We start from the raw sequence: 11,351 nt of genomic DNA, 5'->3' as shown, positions 1-11,351 counted from the left end.
GCTGTCTTGTGTTGTGGGGATCGAACCACAGCAACCTGAGCCTGACTGCTTTGTTGAAGCAGCCACTTAAAGAACTGAGCTAAGGGGCAGGCCCCCATGACCTTGGAATTGCTTATTTAAATTTGGTGAATCCTTGAGTTAGAAGGAGAAAACTGCATTTTCTGTATTCCTTGAACGAGAAGTCATGGTGGTAGATGTAGTTTGAATCATTGTTAGAGGAAAAGAGTATTCAGTGGGTCATGCTCCTTTTGGGAGGTTTTAGAGGATTTCCTGATTGACTTCCAAGACTTGATCCAGCACCTGAGCAGCGCCACCATGCCAAGGTAGGCAACAAGTGTTAGCATTTTGTTGGAGTGGTCCTGCAATCCAGATACTTTGATCTTCTGTCCTCCTTTGAGATTTTCTGTGCAACTTCTGTACTGTGACCAAGGGTAATTGAAGATAGGAATTGTAGGCCTGACTTTTCCCAACTACGCTTTTGGGAGTGAAAAGGGTAGTATAATTGTTGTTTAAAAGATTGATGTAAGGAGTTCAGCCCATCTGACACTGAATTGGACCCATTTTAACCCAGGAAAAAAAATTTATGAAGAGCAGAATTAGAACCTTCCAACCCAGAAAGAATGCCATAAGAAATGAAAAGTAGCGAAATACTTAACACTCACCTAAAACCCCAGTTCTAAGGCTGAGGAAGGAGGATCACAAGTTGAGGCCTGTCTGGGTAATTTAGCAAGACCCTGTCTCAAAAAGAGCTGAGGGCATAGCTCAGAAGAGCATTCCTGGGTCCCTATTAGCAGAGTGAGATTCCCTATCAACAGTGGTATGCTGGTAAACTAACTGACTCCCATGGGAAGAGAAGACCTAATCTTAGTACTTTCCATATTTCTGTATCTTTTAATTTAAGCAAGACTACCTGCCTAAACAGTTAATACCTAACAATTAGCTATTGGAAATCATAAAAGCCTGCTCCAATATGCTGATACAGATTCCTCCTTCATGTTTTGAATTTCCATTATGTGCACATGTCCATCCCATGTAGCAAGCGATACATAGCACTTACTCTAGAGGAGACAGTCTTTTAATTGGCACGAAGTTGGAGAAGCACACTGAAATAATACAGTTGGCTTGTATAGGTTTATTACCCAAAGAAAAAAATTTGCTGAAAACATGAAAAAGAACCAGTTGAGTTTTATGTCAAGTTACTGATGATAGTTAATGTGCTGGTAACAGTTACAGCATGTGTACTAAGTACTTTGTATTAAGCATGTTGGATACATTACTTAAAATTTTATACCAGTCCTTGGAAATAGATAATATTCTCTCACTTGTGTCTGAGTAACCTGAGGCTAGAGAAATTAGAGGTTTTTGCCCATTTACATGGTGGCTAGGAAGGAGTAAGACCAATATTTGGAGCATGGTCATGCTACAGCAAACCTATAATGTCCACTACATCAAATTACTGATTATAAGAAGACAGGTTCCTCCAGAAAAGAAGAGGGATTAGCTAGAGTCCAACATTCTAGACAGGGTGGGTCTTATGTCGGATTTTACTTACCTTTCTGCCTTAGGTTGAGGAATTTGAACTGTGGTCACTCAGTTCCTTTTCAGTTCTGACACTTCGTGAGTTTTAAGTTACAAACATGAAAATGAATAAGGTATCTTCAAAGGACTGTATAAATGTGTCCTGCCAGGGCTTAAGATTTGGAAAATATTGTGGTTGGTTGAGCAAAGTACAAGGGGATGTGAATGAGACTCCCAAGAAGCTCAAAGTGAAGGCAGAAGAGTTATGTGTTCAGTTGTTTGCATTTGTAATTCTTGATTAGATCCAGGTGCAAAGGTGACGGTACTCAGAGCTCATAGTTTTTTGTGTTGGATGTTCCTAGAAAGCTCACTTCTCCCTGATGGCTTTAGAAGTAGGTCAGGGCTAGATTTGGATCATTCTGAGAGTTCTTGGATTGTCACTTTCCTGGAATACATCAGATCAGCAGATATAAAATAGAACACCTGCTATGTGCCAGTCAGTGAAAGAGCAATAAGCGGAATCTATTTCCTCTACTTAATGAAATCACAGTCTTATAGAGACTTATACAGCAAGCTACGTATTTTGATAGATTTATGAGAAACAGTTTTGTTGGGTTGAAGTCATGCAAGTTTTCTGACCTCAGCGTAACAGAAGAGACTGAGGTTGATAATTGTACCACCAGTTAGGCTATGTGTGTCAAGATGTGGTGGCTGATTGCAGGCTACACAAAGATGTATTAGATCTCTCCTGAAAAACTCGATAAAACTTCATATTTTTTACTGAGTCACGTAAATGTACTTTTTTTTTTTTTTTTTTTAAGACAATCTTGGTATGCAGTTCAGGCTGACCTTGAACTCACTTTGTAGCTCAAGCTGGTCTGAAACTCCTAATGATCCTCCTATCTAAGCCTCTTGAATGCTGAGATTATTAAATGTTATTAAATGTTATAATTATTAAATTATAATTTGTTGTGGGTTTTTCATTGTTTTTGAGACAGGGTCTCACTATGTAGTCACAGGTGGCCTCAGATTTACTGTGCAGTTCATGCTAGCATCAGGCTTGTGATCTTCCTCCCTCAGCTTTGAGTGCTGGGATCACAAGAATGTGCTACAGCAGAGATTTGTAAACCTGATTTTGTACAATTCTGTTCTTAAACGGTTGAAAACTCTTAGAGGTCAGTCTTAATGAAACTATATAAAAAATGAGTCAGGGGCCAGTGAAATAGCTCACAAAACAAAACAAAGTCTAGCATAAAGTATATCGCTATTCAGAAAATACAGAAGAATGACCAGGAGTGAGGAGTTTTAAGCACAGATTTTCAAACAGCTACACTTAAATGTAGATTTTTTTTTAAAGGAGTTAAGCAGAATTTGGAAGAAATTAATAAGCCTGTGGGTTATACATGATTAAAAGGGAATATGACTCAAAGTGTAGAAGACTACAAAAGATGTGATTTTATAGTTATTGTTATCTACATGTGAAAAGGAAACAGATCTGTAAAAAAACATGACAGCGTAGTTGTATAGGAAACACTAATATTTAGAAGCCAGACCCTTAGTAGCATTGCATCATCAAGAATCTACTTTCAACCAGGTATGGTACATTCCTGGAATTTCAAGCACTTGGGAGATTGAGGCAGGAGGATTGCCAGGACTTTAAGGCTAGTCTGGACTATGCAGCATGACCCTGTCTTTAAAAATAAAAAAAAAAGTTCCATATGCTGCTATACACAAATGGGCTCATAACAGTATGGTTGGAATTTTTTTAAATATTTATTTATTTTATTTTTATTTATTACATTTATTGTGTGTGTGTGTGTGTGTGTGTGTGTGTGTCCAGCTCAGCCCACCAGGGGGCGGGCTGGCTGGCATGTGGTGCTGGAGGATCGAACCGCGGTCCCTGTGCTTTGCCAAGCTTGTTTCAAGTAGGTGCTTTAGACCACTGAGCCATCTCTCCAGCCCCAGTATGGTTGGAATTTGAGTCTGGGTTCAAAATACAAAATCAGTGTGATAGGACTGGCTTTAGGGAAGGTTGAGTAATGCTAATGGGTAGGGAAAAATTCTCTAGATCACCAATAAGGTCTAGCATTGGAAAAAAACTAGCTCACTGCATGTATTTGGCTCAGACTAAAAAAAAAAAAAAAATTACGTCCCTAGGTGATCTTTAAGAAATCATGGAGGGACTGGGAGATGGTTCAGTAGAATAAGCACTTCCCTGTCAAGTACAAGGGTCTGAGTTCAATCCCCGGTTCTGCCAAAAGGAAAAAAAAATTATGGAGCACACTTATAGGTGTGATGGTGCACACCTGTACTCCTAATATGTGGGATGTGAAAGCAGAGAATCACTGAGGCCAGCCTGGGCTACTTAAGCAAGTTCCAAGTCAGCCTGAACAACATGGAGAGACCTTGTTTCAATATAACAAAAGAAGGGACCAGGAAATGGTTTATAACATCTGTGGGATTTTTTTTGTTTTGTTCTATTTTTTTAGTAGGGTCTACACAGATCAGACTCGTAGTGATTCTCCTGTTTTCAGCCTCCCAAGCACTGGGAGGAATATAGTTTAGAGGTACAAGTGCCTGCCTGGCAAGCACAAGGTCCTGAGTTGGATTCCTGTACAAAAAGCCAACAAAAATGTCACGGAGTGTGAAAACTCCAGTTGTTGCCTGTGGTCTTACCACCTCACATAGTCAGTGATAATGCCTTCGTTGTTTCCATAAAGTTTTCCTGGGGCAAGATGTATAGTTTTCCATTTAACTTTTTTGGTTTGGATTTTTTTTTTTTTTTTAATTTGCCTTTATTCTGTTAAGTGGGGATTAAACCCAAGGCCTTCACGCTAAGTTACATTTCCATCCCTTTTTAATTTTTTTCCCCCTTTTTTATTTTTTATTTTGAAACAAGGCTTGCTGTGTTGCCGACTGGGCACCAATTTGTCCTCTGCCTTAACCCTCCCAGAGGGCTGAAATTAATAGTATGTGCCACCATGCCTGGCTTGAATATTTTTTATGAAAATGTTAAACAGAGAACATGAAAAAATGTACAGTGAATATCTGTATATCCACCATTTAGAGTCTATGCTTTAATTTTGTTTGGCTATACATCTACTCAACAATCCATTTTAAAAATTTTTGGTACATTCCAAATAAGCATCAGTATACTTCTCCCTTAATGTTTAATCATTCCTTAAGTTCAGTACTTGTTTTTTTTTAAAGCTTTTTTTAAAAATTTTATTATTATTATTATTATTTTTAATGTGTGTGTGTGTGTGTGTGTGTGTGTGTGTGGCCAGCTCAGCCCACCAGGGGGCGGGGCTGGCTGGCATGTGGTGCTGGGGGATTTAACCGTGGTCCCTGTGCTTTGCTGAGCTTGTTTTAAGTAGGTGCTTTAGACCACTGAGCCATCTCACCAGCCCCTCAGTACTTGTTTGTAGGTTGTTTCATTGTGTATATATAATCAGAAATATATCCTAAGTGTACCATTAGGTGACAGTGACAAGGGGAAATATTCTTTTATGTTCCTATCATAGCAAATCTTTTAATTTCTTCCTAGAATTATTTTATTTTATATATTTGGTATAGGGTCTCACATACAGCTCTGACTTAGTGATGCTCCTGTTTTAGCCTCCTCAGCACTGGGATTACAGTCATGGTTGGCTGGTGGCCTGTTGGTTGTAGCCTAGGGTGAGGCCAGCACACAGGGCATGCCTTGATGGGGGTCCTGACCCTTGCCAGGCAGGTGCTTACACCACTGAGCTATCCTCCTGGCCCTCTTCCTAGAATTCTCTTTGTGTTTTGTCAATACCTGGTCCCTCCCATAAGGAAAAAGAATACTGCTCTTCTGATTTTTTTTTAAATCATAGGTTAGGGCTGGGGAGATAGCTCAGTAGAATAAATGCTTGCCCGGCAAGCTAAGGGTCATGAGTTCAATTCCCGGTACTGCCAAAAAAATTAAAATAAACTCATAGTTAGTTTTTCCCTGTTGTAAAACTTTATAAATCAAAAAATGTGAACAAAACTGTAAATCTAAGTACTTTATTCCAGTTCATCCATTATTAGTAGTTCTTTTTTAATTTTTTATTTATTTGTGTGGGGGGGGGCAGCTCAGTCCACCAGGGGGCGGGCTGGCTGGCATGTGGTGCTGGGGGATTGAACCGTGGTCCCTGGGCTTTGCTAAGCTTGTTCTAAGTAGGTGCTTTTAGACCACTGAGCCATCTCACCAGCCCCACTAGTAACATTCTTGAACAAATCTTCATGGACACAATGTTTTAATTTCTTTTAGATAAAGACTTAATTGGGGGGGGAGATGGCTCAGTGGAATAAGCGCTTCCCTGGCAAGTGCAAGGGCCTGAGTTCAATCCCTGGTTCCACCAAAAAAAAAAAAAAAAAAAAAAAAAAAAGGCTTAAATGAAATTTTTCTTGAGTTAGGTGTATGTTTGATTTTTAAGCCTGCCAGATTGTTTTCCCGAGTGTGCATTTAACGCTTTCATTAAGAATGAGTTGGGGGCCGGGGAGATGGCTCAGTAAAATAAACGCTTGCCTGGCAAGTACAAGGGCCTGAGTTCAATCCCTGGTTCTGCCAAAAAAAAAATGTATGAGTTGGTGCTGGGTGTGGTGGCACATGCTTGTAATCCCAGTACTCGGGAGTCTGAGGCAACAGGAGCATTAGTAAGTTCAAGACCAGCCTGGGCTATAACAAGAGCTCACAGCCAGCCTGAACTTCAAAGTGAGACCCTTCCTGTCTCAAAAAGACAAAAAAAGAAAAAAAAAAGAATTACGAGTCTTCACATCCTTACCAGCGTTTGGTATTGTTGGTCTTTTTTTTAGCCATTATGGGTTTGTATCTTAGTGTATTTTGTATTTCTGTGATAACTAATGTGGTTCACTCTCTTGTTTCTTACTCATGTTTGCCTTTATGAAGTATCACATCAAATCTTTGACTCTAATATGGAGCTGTATGAGCCTGCGTTTAATTTTTTTTTTTTTTTTAATGTATTTTAGTACAGGGACTATAGGGTCTCACTACACAGATCTGACTCATAGTGATCCACCTGTTTTCAGCCTCCCAAATGCTGGGATTATCGGCAGTGTGCCACCATGCCCAGTATCTGCATTTAAATTTTTAAAACTCAATTGTAGAAGGTCAGGATAAAGAAAATTTACTTGTAGACATTAGTTCAAATGAAAAAGACCTGAAGGTGTGAATTAAGCCAAACATACTTTCCACCATTTGTTCAGCAAAGTCATGAGTACCAAATGTTTATCAAGCACTAGTACTGGGATGTGGAGATAATACCTAGTATTAGTTCAAAGGAGCCCCCCCCCCCATTATGAGAGGAGACAAAAGTTAAAATTCTGGTGTAATGTTTTTAATGTTCAATCAGTTGCCTTACTAGATTGTGTATGTGGATTGGAAAAGACAACATGGCTGGAGCACACTTGGGTGGCTCCAGGTGTTAATTTAGGAAAAGTTTAAGTCTTGCAGGACCTTACAGGCTGTGGTTAAAAACTTTGGATTTTACTTTGAGTGTTTAGGAAAGTCATTCCAAAGTTTTAGGTGGAGAAATGACATGATTTGGTTTCTGTTGGCCAATGAAAACTTAAGAGGAAACCATTGCAGTTTTCTAAAATTAATAAAGTCCTAACCAGGGAAATTATGCGAAGATCCAAAAGAGAGTAATATCAGTGAAAGCCTTGGATGACAAGACATTCACTATGTAAGAGAGTCATAGAGATGGGTGTGCATGGATATGGGTTTTTCTTTTTTCTTTTTTTTTTTTTTTTGTCATGGAAATGTTTTGTTCTTGGATTCTTTTATTTTTTCATTTATGTATTTAGTACATAGTCTCATTATGCAGCTCAGACTCTTAGTGATCTTCCTATTTTCAGCCTCCCAAGCGCTGGGATTGGACTTGTTTGCCGGCTCAGCACACCCTGGGGGTGGGGCCAGCGTGGCACATGGTGTGGGGATCGAGCCCTGGTCCTTGCGTTTGCCAAAGTAGGCACTTAGTTCACTGAGCTGTCTCGCTGGCCCTTGCATGGGTATGTTTGGTGAACCAGAAATAATTTGGGTGGGTAGGAAGATGGCAAGAGATGAGGCAGGTTGTGCTGGGAATGTAGGTTACCACATTGCACAATTAATTTTTGTGTAGATATGCCCTTTGTAGCTATGCAACAAGGTAGCTTGCTGCCTAGTTTGATGCTAAACCTTAGAACTATGGAATGGTCATATTATGCTTTTTTTTTTTTTTTTTTTTTTTTTTTGCGGAACCGGGGATTGAACTCAGGCCGTTGCACTTGCCAGGGAAGCACTTATTCCACTGAGCCATCTCCCCGGCCCCATATTATGCTTTTTATTAAGGTAGACTCGAAATGGATCAGTGATGACTGAATGAAGTACTATTAGGGAGAAACCAGGGCAAGGTAAGGTAAAGCCTGATGTTAGATAGGGATTGTTGATGTAGAGGTTTTGAGTTTAGAATGAATAATAAAGAAGACCTGGATATGAATTAGGGGAAGGGTGGATAGTGAACCTGGGGCCTTCACACTGAGGTACATTGCAGCTCCTCCCCCACCCCTTTTTGAGAGAGTCTTAAGTGGTCCAGTTTGGGCTTATACTTAATCTTGTGATCCTGTTTCAAGGACCCATAGTGCTAGTATTACAAGAGTGTGCCACATAACTGGTTTAACAGGTATAAAAAGAGTAGCATAAAATAGTGAAATATAAAGAAGTATTTAGAGTAATAATACTCTCACCTTCGTTCTCCTCCAATGTATCTAAAAATCCTATTTTGTGGTGTTTTGTTGTGGATTAACCTAGGGGCTTGTACATACTAAATACATGCATTGTCATTGAGCTATACCCCCAATTTTGTATCTTTCCATTTTTCTTTATCTGTTTTGTATGTACATGCATTCAAATCTACTGTTTATATACATACAATTGAAGTTTAAAATAGTGTGATGTCTGAGTGTTTTGATATACAGTTCAAACTAGCCTTGAACTTGCAGCAATCATCCTGCCTTAGACTCCAAGTGCTGGGATTACAGGCATGTGCCAACATACCTAGCTTTTCCATTTTTTATAATTTTTAAGTTTTTCAGATCATAGCAATATATGGTGCTCTCGCATGCTCTCTCTCTCTCTCTCTCTCTCTCTCTCTCTCTCTCTCAGTTGCTACTCAGCATCTTATTGGTTAAATCTATGTTAGTTAACTTGTCACCACTTAGTTGCTACATTTGCTCTTGGTCAAAAGGCCAAGACATGATTCACTGTAATAGACTTTTTGTGTTTTTAGGGAAGGGTCTACAGGGTGTTCAGGGTCTCACTACTAGATTGGTCTTAGTGATTCACCTGTTTACAGCTTACTAAGAGTTGGGATTACAGGCGCACCTGCCGCACCCACCATGCTCGGTCTCAGTCGCATCTCACTGTGCCTCAGAGTGCACAATGAAATAAACAATCTTTTTCATTTGTCTCTGTGCTGTGCAAACACTGCCTCTGAGAACAAGATAACAGGCCTGGAGTTGAGATTATAGTTTAGCAAAAACTGTGGTCCTTTCCTATCCTGATTTGTCCTAGGCATCTCCAAGAAAGTGAGTCAGGGAGTCTGAAGTCTTCAGGCCTGACAGACATGGTGGTGCATGCCTATGATCCCAGTACTTGGGAGGCTGAGGCTGGAGAATTGTTGAGAGTTTGAGGCCATCCTGGACTACATAGTGAGTTCAAAGACAGCCTAAACTACATAGTGAGATACTTTTTTTTTTTTTTTTTTTTTTTTGCGGGACCAGGGATTGAACTCAGGCCCTTGCACTTGTGAGGAAAGTGCTTATTCTATTGACCTATCTCCTCAACCCCAAGACACTGTCTTAAAAACAAACAAGATCCTAGTCCTTGGGAGGCTGAAATAGGAGGAGGACAGTAGATTTGAGGCAGTCTATGCTACAGAGTGAGTTTAAGGCCAGGCAGAAGTCTTGCAAAATGTTATCTGAACCAAACCAAACAAAAAGAGTGATTGGTTTTTCATTATAGATGCACTTAAGCAGAAGTTTAGGTGCAGTGAAGGGGTAATATGTAAAGCAAGTTGGACTTTAAAATGATCACCTTTGGGTAACATTCCAGTTAAGAGTATGAGGGACCAAGGAGGCCTGCTGTGGGCTGGGTTGGGGGAGGGAAGGACTGGGTGGACGTATAGGAGAAGCTGAAGCTAGAAACATCTCAGGGAATACTTCTTAGAAAGCTAAATGTTTAATGAAACCCAGTGAGAGATCTGACCATGCCTGTGTAGTCTTGGTGCTGATGGTCTTCAAGTATATGGGTAGTGAGGGTGGGAGGAGCTATGAAGCATGTATTTTGGATGCACAAGGTTATAGTTGAGTGTTACAGTGTTCTGTAGTGGAAAGGACTACGTTAGAGCCAGTGCTAGGCAAGGATATAATGTTTCTAGCTGGGTGAATTTGGAAAGCTAAGTTCTACTTGATTTGAGGAACAGAAAGTCAGTTAATTTGGAGCTGACTGGCCTGAGAGTTGGGACTAGAAATAGCATTTTGGAATTTTTTTTTTTTTTTGTAAATGTATTTTGGTATAGGATCTCACAAGGCAACTTGGACTCATAGTAATCCTCTGGGATTACAGGTGCTGCCCCTGAGCTATATCCTTGGCCTGTGGTATGGCTGTAGGGTTAAAATTTAAAGTGGCTACAAGGGGCTGAGGCAATAGCTCAGCTAGTCTAAATACCTTTCTGGCAAGTAAAGGGACCCAGGTTCAATCCCTGGTACTGCATGCTATGCTGGTCCCAGAACCCTGGGTGCTGTACTGGCCAGTGAAACTGGGCATGGTGACATATACCTGTAATCCCAGCGCTGGGGAGGCTGAGACAAGAAGATCACTACAAGTCCAAGCTGCATAGTGAGACCCTGTACCAAATAAATAATAAGTAAGTAAATGGTTTTTAAAGTGGCTACATAATGCAAGCATATTCGTTTATAACAGGATAGTTTTAAATAATGACCTGGAGGGAAAAGTGCAGCAGCAAGTCGTGAATAATATGGGGAAAAACATTCTAGGTACTGCACAGTATTTAGGGATATTAATGAGGTTGATTTATTTGTTTTTTTATTTTTTGATTTTTTAAAATTTTGTGTGTGTGTGTGTCCAGCTCAGCCCACCAGGGGGCGGGGCTGGCTGGCATGTGGTGCTGGGGGATTGAACCATGGTCCCTGTGCTTTGCTAAGCTTGTTCTAAGTAGGTGCTTTAGACCACTGAGCCATCTCACCAGCCCGAGGTTGATTTATTTGAACAGTGACAAATGGGTAATCAGGGAAGAAGTATCAGGTTTGCGACTTGGACTTCACAGGACCTTATAGACTGTTGGCAGTTTGATTTTTATCTAAGAGTAATAGAAAATACTAGAGGGTCCAGGCAGAGATGTGATTGACCTTGACTTCTGCATTAACAGGATCACCTTATTTGCCATAGTGAGAATAACATATTTAGAGATGGTGAAATTGTAGGAATTAGTGGAATTGCAAGGGTGGAACTGCAGATGACACAGGATAAAGACCAGGAGAGGCTAATTATGTTAAGTTAGGCCCAAACTGATACTGCTTTTGGCGGAATAATGACAGAAATGGTGAAGAGTTGGACATAATTAGCTGATTGGTGGTCAGGAAAATAAGCAGTCAGATCACAACCCAAGATACAGGTCCTCAGGGTTACTGTGAAATCATTGGAGGAAGAGATATTGGGTGTCGAGCAGTATGGATCATGGTTGCATTAGAGACAGTGTTGGGATTGGAATTTGGCTTAACATCTAACCTGGGACTGTTGAAGTAGGAAT

The 11,351-nt window shown here is 40.3% G+C and overlaps 1 protein-coding gene across 7 annotated transcripts in view; it reads left to right on the top strand.

Annotated features, from left to right (window-relative positions):
• Nucleotides 1-11,351, top strand: part of Cpne1 (copine 1) — a 49,070-nt gene that overhangs the window by 23,649 nt on the left and 14,070 nt on the right. The window lies entirely within an intron of this gene.

The sequence above is a fragment of the Octodon degus genome, unplaced genomic scaffold, assembly GCF_000260255.1.
Source record: "Octodon degus isolate 3935 unplaced genomic scaffold, OctDeg1.0 scaffold00037, whole genome shotgun sequence".
Taxonomy (NCBI): Eukaryota; Metazoa; Chordata; class Mammalia; order Rodentia; family Octodontidae; genus Octodon; species Octodon degus.
This window is presented reverse-complemented; position numbering and strand designations above follow the sequence as displayed.